Below are 10,952 nucleotides of genomic sequence, written 5' to 3' on the forward strand. Positions count from 1 at the left end.
TTGTATGAGCGGCAGGGCCAAGCTGTGTATGAACGCAAACACATGACCATTAAATGCAAAGGAAAAGTGACATGGTATCTCTTTTCTCACAGAGTCTCCCCCGCCCCCACCATGATTTAGCAATAGCATATAATCCCCCAAAGCAACTGTAATTAAAAGAAGTCAAGGGGTGTCTAGAAGCCCCAGTCATGCTTAAATGGAGTTCGAAGGGAGCAAGCAGCAGGTATCTTTAATCCTCCCTGGCCCATCGTTGACTTTTCGACAAGACTTCACCATGGATGCAGAAGGCATCAGCACAAACAAAACAAAAACAAAAGCCCCAGGGAATTATTGTCTCCCATAATCAAAAGAAAAGGGAAAGTGGACCAGGGAAATGGTTCATTTTGGAAGGTGAGTGATTCAATCTTCTAAAAAAAGAAGAAGAAAAAAGCAGTAGTCTTTTTTGATGTCAATCTGAAATCCTAACTTTGGGGAACATCAGTCTGTAACTGTTTTTGGACGCTATTTGATAGAGTCCAGGCCCTGCCACTTGAGATCCTTTAAGGGTAGATAACAGGAATTAACCTTGTGACCTTTTCATGCAAATATATGCTCCACGACTTGCATAGAGAAGGCCTGCAGTATGGGTGCAACATGAGCTGATCTACCAGCCCTGCAGGGGCAGCCCATCCCGCTTTGCCACTTGAGGCGAAATAGGAATGTGCTGCTCCCTGACCCCTCACTCCACCCCCATTGAATGCTGGAACATCCCCTCACTGAAACTGGCGAGTGGAGGGGCATTCGGCAAGTCTTTGACCCTTGCCTTCACTGCCCGGGGGCAGGAAAGATGAGCGGCAAAGTGGCTTGCCAGAGTGCCCCCACCTCTCACTGAACTTGGAGAGAAGAGGAGCATTCTGTAAGGCTTTGATACCCATCTTCTCTGCACGATGGATGGGGAAGATGAACAGCAACAGCACACACCGGAACAATCCTGGCAAGAGGAGGCATTCAGCCACCGACAGAAACGATGGGGCAGGCAGGGTGCTGCCTCTTGCACTTTCACCGCCTGAGACAGCCACTCCACACCACCTCATGAGAGGACCAGCTGCTCTGCCCTGCAGGTAACCGCTCTGCCCCAAAATCATTACTTGTACAAATGTGCAAATGCTTGGGGGAGGGAGTTTCACTTTACCATTTGTTTCGGGTTTTTTGATTTTTTAAATTCATTTCATTTTCCATTCATTTGAAATGCATTTGGGTTGCCATATTTCAAAAAGTGAAAATCTGGACACAGAAGTCATCAAACATTTTTTGGCAGAGTTGTTCCAACATGGGTTGCCCTATGTCTGGGTTTTAACAATTTTTTTTTGGAAATTCAGCCTGGATGCTATTTCCTATGGATGAGTATACATCTGGGAAAATGTATGGCAGACCTAGACTTTATCCCAGTTTATACCTTCATTTATTTGAATGGAAGGCCCAGGCAGTTTTCGGCTGATTTCAGTGTTTTCCGTTCCAAATGACCTGATTTCTTTTCATGGCATTCTAGTTTTTATCTGGAGCAGGGATGATAAGCCTTCAACCTGGTGCTCAAGTGCTTTTCTCCAGGTCTTTGAACTTTCCCATAGCCACAGATCTTCCTGAGCAAGACCCCTTACTAGCTCAGCTTTGTATCCCTTGAAGCAACAAATGGAAATTTAACCTTTGTGCGGTCAACTAGTTTCTACAGAAACTTTATCTTTCATACAGGAAGGCAAGATGCATGAATAGAATTGAAGGATACTGTACTTACTTTCCAGCCGCGTAAGGACACAATGTGGGTGCAAAGCAGGAGCAATCAAGGCTGTGGTCTGGATAGAAAGGATGTGGCTTTGGGATGGGGGTGGCCTGTGGAAGATCTCAAGGACCAGAAAGAGAGGTGGGTTCTGCATTTTGCTACGAGCCCTAAGGTTCCCCATTACGGCTCTTGATCTGGCAACTGGGGCACTCAGACTGAGTTGTCAAGACCGTTGCTGCTGATGTCACTTGCTGTTGTGTGATGGGAAGTTCCTGGGCTTCTACTCTATTCATCAGGTAGCGGCAGAGGGGGGGGGAAAGTATGGCTACTGTTACCATCTCCCAAATGCAAGCCAGCTGCAGAACATCAGCAACTCATTATGGCCCCTGCAGCTCCTACACAAACAGCCTCTGTGAAACAAGGCATGGAGAATTGTAGTAAATAAAACTGAAAATTCGGTGTCTCTTCTAATAAACACCAAAGCCATGGCTCCAGGCTGACAACGCGGTCAGCTGCCTTCTCTTCAGCGCCGAACGAGAGGGCAGTATAAGGACAAACACCAGAAAAAGCAAGGGGTGGAGACGAGTTCAGCTATGGGAAATATGGAGAGAGAATTAGAAGAAGAGCAAGGGAGAGGGAGAAAAGGGGGGGGGGGATGAATGGATAATAGTTTCAACTAGCTAGAACATTCGCTCCAAACTTAGTTCATTTTTGTTCCCCAGTAAGGGTCCATGCATAGAATGGTTAAGGAACCTGTGATCCTCCCAATGTCGTTGGACCACAACTCCCATTATCCTTGACAATAAGGCATGCTGGCTATGGTTGGTGGGAGCTTTAGTTTACCAATATCTGGAGGGCCATTGGTTCCCCATCCTTGTTCTATTAAGGGGTGGATGAATTAGTCAATTTTTGGTTCTCTCAGTTTCTCTTTTCTCCAATCTCTAGTTCTCCATATTTCTGCAGCAACCTGTGATTTATTTATTTTTAAAGGAAGATTTGTCAGCATTTTAGTGCAAATTTCTTGTAATAAAAACATTATTCTTTGCAGTCTTGACAAATCTACACATTTTTGCAAGCATTTCCCAGTAATATAATTGCATTTTGTATATTTTGATATATGCATTTTTGTGTGCCTTCCTGTGTCCTGACAAATGAGTTCAAGGGCACTGAGATAACCAATAAGCAATAGACACCATAAAATTGTTATAACTTCATTTTAGGAACCTTTGCAGTGGAGGCTGGCCCATGAGAGTGAATGGGGGCACCCCACCATCACCAATTGCCAGCCGGCCCTTGGCTGGCTGCCACCTACCTGCCTTTTAGCACCATGCCTTCTTCCCCACCATTCCCAATGGGCACCAACCACTACTGGCTAATCGTATTTAAGTTCTAGTTATTCTGTATCAATTCTGCACTAGGGGTGTGTGTCAGCTGTGTGTAGTCTGACTAATAAGATTAAGCAATGTGATTTGGGGGGGGGAGCGGGAGCAGGGGCTTCTCCTTCTCCTGAGTCAAGCATGTGTCAATAAATGCCCAAGTTTCATCACAGACTGCCCACACAAAGCCTCCAGTCGGCCTGTTGTTTCTGGTCTTTTCTGTCCCATATAGCTCTATGTTTTCCCAGGTCCATGGGCTTTGCAAGAAGTGAGGCTGTCCAAAATGTTGTCTGTGGGGCATTTAAGAGTTCTGGGTTGGTTTGTTTGTTTTGTTTTTGTTGAAACGCAGCAGTTGACTTTTTGTAAGTTAAAAGCTTCATTTAAGCCCCCCTCCCCTAAAATCCTACATTACATTGCTTTAACAAAAACAAACACACAACTCTTCAGAACTCCTCGGGCTGTAGTCTAGACACCCTCATGCTGTAACGCCAATTAAAGGACGTAAACAAGTAGTGTACTGGAAAGGAAAGGCAGGCATGAAACTACAAAGCTTTAAATAATGTACAAGTAAGAATAGTCAGTGTCAGGATGGCCGAGTGGTCTAAGGCGCCAGACTCAAGGTTGATTCCTTCCCATTGCTTGGGTGTTCTGGTCTCCAATAGGAGGCGTGGGTTCATATCCCACTTCTGACACAAGGGACCCAGGTGGCACTGTGGGTTAAACCACAGACTCTAGGGCTTGCTGATCAGAAGGTCGGCGGTTCGAATCCCTGCAATGGGGTTAGCTCCCGTTGCTCGGTCCCAGCTCCTGCCCACCTAGCAGTTCGAAAGCACATCAAAGTGCAAGTAGATAAATAGGTACCGCTCCGGCGGGAAGGTAAACGGCATTTCCGTGTGCTGCTCTGGTTCGCCAGAAGCAGCTTTGTCATGCTGGCCACATGACCCAGAAGCTGTCTGCGGACAAACGCTGGCTCCCTCGGCCTATAGAGCGAGATGAGCGCCGCAACCCCAGAGTTGGACACGACTGGACCTGATGGTCAGGGGCCCCTTTACCCTTTAAGAATACACAGCACTTGACCACCTCTTAATTGTTTCATGGTAAGAAAGAGCAAGAGGAAGTCTCCCAAGGAATTATGGAGAAAAGCGAATCCCCTGCAATTGGGCAGGCTTAATCTACTCTGGAGCGGCTCCTGTACCTGTCAATTTCATCCCCATTGGCCAAAGTGGGGGAAAGGGTTATAACCATTTTTTGATTCCCTATGATAGTAAATGCAAAACACAGAGCTTCATTTTGAAACAGAGTGACTTGGAAACCAAATTACAGTTTGAAGTGGAGAGAGCACAGAGCAACTGAGAAGCAGATCAGTTTTTTTTTTTAAGGCACAGATGCAGGGCGAATCTTTGGGCCTGTGCACCCCTTTAATTTCCTACATCCCCTCATCTTGTACCCTTAGGTCTCCTCACCACAAGATGGCTGGCTGCAGGCAAGTGCCCACTTTATCAAATGCATGAAATGCTGTCCTTTATTGCCACATAATATCTACATGACCCTAGCTGATGGATGGTGCTTGAGAAAAGAGAGCCTTCCACGGTTGACAAGCAGCTGATTTGTTGGAGCTTCGAAGGACAGCCCAAACAATCTGCTTGGATTGGCTGCCCTAGATAATTCCTTGTCAGGAACTCCCTAGTCCTACTGAGGCCGCTGGAGGAAGCAGTTGGATTTAAAGCTGTTATGTACTGAGCTGAATCCTAGAACAATAGGATTCAGAATCAGCGGGAGCTACCCAATCCAACTCCAGGTGGAAGTGAATCCGCAACCTGATTGGCCTGCTGGAGCAGCCAATCAGGCGGCTGGCAGAAGTGAATCTGCTACCTGATTGGCCTGTAGGAGCAGCCAATCAGGCTGCAAGCAAAAGTCAAGCCACAATATAATTGGCCCACAGGTGTAGCCCTGAAGTAGCCAATCACGCAAGGCCCATTGTGTAAATAATGTATATAAGCAGATGGGTTTGGGAAAAGAGCCATTCGTCTTCTCTTCTCCTCCTTGATGACTATGAGCTGAATAAAGAGCATGAAATTCACTCTTGACTCCGAGTATATTTCACAAGCACTTCCCCCAGTGCTCTGAATCCAAAACACTTTTTCTGCAGAGGGGGAAATACTCCATTTTTTAAAAAAAGCACTCCCCCCTCTACAGAGACATTAATGGGCTCCCTGTAACTGCTGATCACCTGATTGGCACTGAAAGTGCATCTCTAAAGGAGGTTTATGTAGCTGTTGATGAGCTGCTTGATGGTTACAGGTACTTTCTTTTAACTTACCCAGGTGTCAGTTGCCTGACATCATTATGCTGTCATGTAATTGACTGGTGGGTGGTCCTAGCTACCTACCAAGTTGGCCCATGGGGAATGGGAGAGATAATCACCTGGTCCGTGATCTCCTTGTTGCCTTGTTGCAGGGCATTGTGGAGAGGAAACACCTCACCACACAATGAACCCTTGGCAGCTGGTGAGAGGTGTTTGCTTAACAGCTTACAAATTGGTTTGCTTACAAACTGATCATTTTTGGTATCACACACACACACCAAACAAACTTCACAATTTCATTAGTATACAACTATTGAAAGTTGCATTATGAAGATATACGCATGCACTCTGTCCACCATTTCTCTCTCTTAATAAATATTAATAAAAAGCCCAGCTGCTCACATTGGAACGGCACTCTTCTTCTGACTAGCTATGAAGAATGTGTTTTGAGGTGCAGCTTTCAAGGAAACGGCTCTGAGCATGCTTAGAGTGCTCTTCAAGGCAGCCCTAATAGGCCAAGATTAGATGGCTGGTTAGCACTCATAACAACAAGGGGCCTTCACAGCAGGGGCTGGAAAAAGAGATGGCCTCTCTACAATAAAAATGCCAGCAACATGGCTTTTCCAATTAAAGGCACATGGGAGGGACCTTCTTTGCTATAACTATGCTTTTGGATTAGAATTGGTTGAGTGTTGTAGAGTTCTAGTTGGCCAGAGAATGGTAGGTTGACAAAAATATTTGCAGAGCTTCTCTGAGTTCATATGCATGTATAAAATGTGTATGGGATAGGAAAGAGTATATGGCTTTGATCTCTCTCTCTCTCTCTCTCTCTCTCTCTCTCTCTCTCTCTCTCTCTCTCTCTCTCTCTCTGTGTGTGTGTGATTGTGTGTGTGTGTGTGTGTGTGTACCATATTTTTTCGTGTATCACACGCCCCTGTGTATAAGATGCCCCCTATTTTTGGGAAGTCCAAATTAAGAAAATGGGGGAGATTGCCCAGAGTTGTTGAGCTTTTTAAAGGGGGGATTGACAAATACTGCTCACCCACCTGACTTACGCTGCCACTCACATGCATAGCAAAAGCAGCCTGTCACATGCCCCCTCACCGGCAGAAAACATCAATCGCCCACCCAATTGCCACAGCTACAGCCAATCAACACCAGCCATTGCCAGCTTGCGGCAGCAACCTATCCCCCCACACACCCCAAAGCACTATCCGTGTATAAAACGACCCCCAGTTTTAAACATAATATATGGGAGGGATGTTAAATTGCTTGACATTCTCTTTGTAGCCCCAGAAGTCCTAACAGACCAGTCTCCATTGCAGTCAGGCAGCCAGATACTTGAAGGGATAGAGTAGGGCCAATGAGTGTTGTGCCCTGAGGAGAGAGGGGATGTGATCTGCAAAGGAAGTGTTGTCCAGAGAGAACTTCAAGGTCAGAATTGGCCTCCAGACCTGAGAGGTTATCCTTCTCTGATCTAGCCATTTGTTGTGTAGAGTCAAGGCTGAATCTGAAGCTTGTGAGTTGATTTGCATGTGTGCAGAATCCCCTTAATTTTATTTTACCAAATGAGAAGGTCAGGAAGAGTCCAGAGGTTCTGCAAACAGTTAGCTTAGGTGGAGCAGCAGGGCTTTGCAAGAGCAGGTCCATGGAGGAATGTGAGAGAACAAGCGGGATGCTGAGAATTCCTTTTCTGGCATGCTTCCCCACATTGAATTGCAAGGCGGGAAGCATCAACAGCCAATACTGAGTTCCAGTGGCAAAGATCTGAAACAAAACTGGAGCCTTGTCAGGCCACCCAGTTGAGCTTGAAAGAGGCCAGGTCATCTTGCACTGCTGATGAACTTTGATTCTTGAAACAGAATCTAAAGGGGAACAAAATCTGATGGAAGTGGGGAGGACTTCTCTTTATTTAAAATAAGCTGCTCTGTTAGCAGAGTATCAGCACAAGCACCCAAAGACATGGCTGATGCTGATGGATTGCCAATGGCAGCAGCTAGAAGCACACAGCTGTGGGTCAGAGGCCATGGTTTGCAAACTCCTTTTGTTTTTCTAGGAGAAGGTCAGGCTTGCAAGGCTGAAAAGGAGAAGCAGATTCACCTTTCAGCACTGCTTTTTCATAGATGGGATCACCAGGGCTTCTCAGGTGGTTCAAGTGCTTCTTGATGTAGTGGTCCCTGCAGCCCATCTCCTCTCCCGATGTCCTGGGCACTTTAACAACTAGTTTCATCATCCAAGCAGCCTAAAGCCAGGCACCCCAAACTGCGGCCCTCCAGATGTTTTGGCCTACAACTCCCATGGTCCCTAGCTAACAGGACCAGTGGTCGGGGAAGATGGGAATTGTAGTCCAAAACATCTGGAGGGCCGAAGTTTGGGGATGCCTGGCCTAAGACAACTGGGAGGACAACCAGCCTTTGAGGGCCTTCAGAAATCAGCCTAGCCCAGAAATCCAATTCAACACTTTATTCAAAAGAGTATATGTAATAATGAAGAGTTGGTGAATTTGCAAGTATGCATCTCAAAAGCTATATAAAACACCATTCCAGAATATTTGTGCAACTAATCTTATAGTAAGCCAAACTGACATTGCAAAACTTGCTCTCGGTGGTCACCTCTGAAGCTTCAGGTGTTGGTTGAAGGTTGTAGGAATGAAGAGGAATAAAGTCCCCTTTTAAGGGTTTTGGGTACCCAGGCAGGATGTGATTGGCAGCCAGCAGTTTCCTACCAATCACAAGTAATTTCAGGTGTGTCTGGCAATGGCAAAGGTTTGCACTTTTTGGAGTATCTGGGAAATGACTCTCTTTCTGCTACACATAGATAATCCAGTTACTTGCAAACACGACTTCTTTGCTAACACAGAATACAGAACCAGAGATCAGTTTTTTTGCATTCAAATGCATAACTGCTGTTCATGCTTCTGAACACTGAGCTTTGGAAAATGTGATCAGCGTGGAGGGGTAGGGAGGACAGTCTTATAGAAATATTTCAAGCTGTGGATGTCTGCCCATTTGGAGGAAAGGCTTGGTATAGCATCTGCTCTGCATGCAAAGGTCCCGGGTTCAATTCTCAGCATCCCCAGGCGGGACTGGGAGAGACCCTAGTGTGAAACACTGCTGAGCTGCTGCCCATCAATGTACACAATTCTGAACTAGATGACCCAACAGTATAAGACAGCTTCATATTTTCCTAGAGGAGCGGATTTCAATTGTAGACACATTTAATTTATTGCCTATGTACCCTACCTTTTCTTCCACCATAAAATTCATTCCTATATCCAGTCCCTGACCAGACCTGGCCCTTTGATAAAGTTGCAGCACAATGTGAACTCTGGGAATGTTGTTGTCTTTCCCAGGGTTCCCCATCATGCTGAAGAGTCTAAGATGTCCATAGAGTGGTATGTGCCAAAGAGGTCTCTGAAGAAGGGCAGGCACATATGGCTCTGTTCAGACCTTCCGTTCAGATGCCTCTATTCAAGTTGCTGGTGAAGGAAACATGTGCAATCCCATCCTCCACTCTACCCATTGAACCTACATACTTTTGAAGGCATTCTCTGTTATTTGGGGAAGCTTGGAGATGTCTGATTATGCTGCCTTCCTGTCCCCAACCATTTCTCTCCTGGATGTTTTTGCCTGTGAAATTTTGAAGCTGGACCCTGAGCATTTCCTGATGTAAATCTGGTCATTTCACAATGATATCCTCTTTGTGTAGAATCTAACAGCATCCCCATGATGTCCTCTGGCCCATTCACACATTGCTTTCTTGGAGTTATATCATAAGAACTGTCAATAACCTAGTCCATGGCTGAAACTAAACCTTTGCGCACATTTCCCATTCTAATCCTTAACTTTATTATTTTCTCCTCTTCCACCTCCTCTCTTCTTCTCCCTTTATGTAGTCTGCATTTAGACTGTAGGCTCCTCAGGGCAGGAATCTGCCTTTCGCTTAGGTTCCTCTGTGGTTCTTTCAGTATCTGCAAAGCATGAGCCTTCGATTTATTGAGCAGCCCTGAATGCAAAGGCAGGTGGGGATGAGGGGGGCAAGCAGAAATGTTTGCTGCAGCCAGATTTGCTTCTTCTGGCCTCAGGGCACACAGATGATCTTACCTAGCTTTTCAGAGCTTCATAAATCACAGACCTGCATACACAGTCAATACAACCAGCAGGTTCAGGTAATTAGCAGGATATTTTCTAAGCACACACCTGCACTCCCAACAGCTTGTACACCATGAATCACCATTAAGAGGCCAGGAGTTGCCCTCCTCTCTTCCATTTATGGGCTATTTTCTCTCCTCTTTCCCTGCCCACTTAATAATAATGAACGGACAGATCATAAAATATCTTCATGGAAGGGGATATTTGCTGTGTGTGGTATTGGCAGATCAGTCTATTTGCAATTCATTTCAACTTCAGATGTGCTCATTCATAAAGCCATTCCATTCCCTTTCCTCAGTAATGGGTGATTTTGTTTTGTTTTTAATCTGCACCCTAATTCAAATTTAAAAATGTATTTCATTGCATAAAAGGTACAGTACTTAAATATATATTTATTTCAATATGTATATTTCTATACCCATTTAATGCTAAAACACACATTCTTTGTTCATTTCATACATTTTTTCCCAGCTGGGAATTGTAGTGAAAGATTTGGAAAAGTGTGAAATCTGAAGAAGACTGGTATGCTGATTTATGAATTAGAGTCTAGGGAAGGCATCCCCAAACTTCGGCCCTCCAGATGTTTTGGACTACAATTCCCATCCTCTCCGACCATAGGTCCTGTTAGCTAGGGACCATGGGAGTTGTAGGCCAAAACATCTGGAGGGCTGCAGTTTGGGGGTGCCTGGTCTAGGGGTATGTGAATGAAGTCAGGTCGCATTTAAATGAGGGACAAACAAAATCTGCTGGCTAGTTCCAAAGAATAGATAACAATCTGAATCGGCAAGTAGGGCAAACAACCAACACATTCCACCTTGAAGCAACACAAGTTTTGTTCTTCAGTGGCTTCAAACCTCTCACTTTTTACTAGCACAATGGTAAGGAACCTCCATTTGGCAGGCTTAATTTGGCCCTTCATGGGTCCCTGTTTGGCCTCTGAAGCCATTCCATACAACCTCCGCCAAACTTCTCCACATCTGGCATCAACTGTGATGGGGGTGGGCCCTTAGCTGCCAAGTATCCCGTTTTTTTGCAGGAAACCCCCAGATTTTAATCCGTTTCCCGCTGGTCTCCCAATGGAGAAAAATCCCGGAAATCCCCCGGATTTCCTACCTGCCAGGGAGCCTCCATTTTGGGTGCCGCTCTTCCCATGTGTGGGCACCAGAAATAGGGCAGAGTAGAAGTCACTTCTACGCATGCCCAGCAGCCATCTTGGTGGTGGCCGCATGGCAGCGGCTATCTGGGTGGTGGCCGCATGGCAGCGGCTATCTGGGTGGTGGCCGCAAGGCGGCAGCAGATGATTTAAATCACTAGATGATTTAGAAAGCCTTTGTGTGCTTTTACTTTTTCGTAAATGAAATAGG

At 45.7% G+C, this 10,952-nt stretch overlaps 1 non-coding gene across 1 annotated transcript; it reads left to right on the plus strand.

The window, feature by feature from the left end:
* The first annotated feature begins 3,714 nt into the window (after window positions 1-3,714).
* On the plus strand, window positions 3,715-3,824 carry TRNAL-CAA (transfer RNA leucine (anticodon CAA)). Its single transcript has 2 exons — window positions 3,715-3,752; window positions 3,779-3,824. It is a non-coding gene; the product is annotated as a tRNA-Leu (tRNA).
* Window positions 3,825-10,952: the final 7,128 nt, after the last annotated feature.

The sequence above is a fragment of the Zootoca vivipara genome, chromosome 14 (assembly GCF_965207765.1).
Source record: "Zootoca vivipara chromosome 14, rZooViv2.hap1.1, whole genome shotgun sequence".
In the NCBI taxonomy this organism is placed as follows: Eukaryota; Metazoa; Chordata; class Lepidosauria; order Squamata; family Lacertidae; genus Zootoca; species Zootoca vivipara.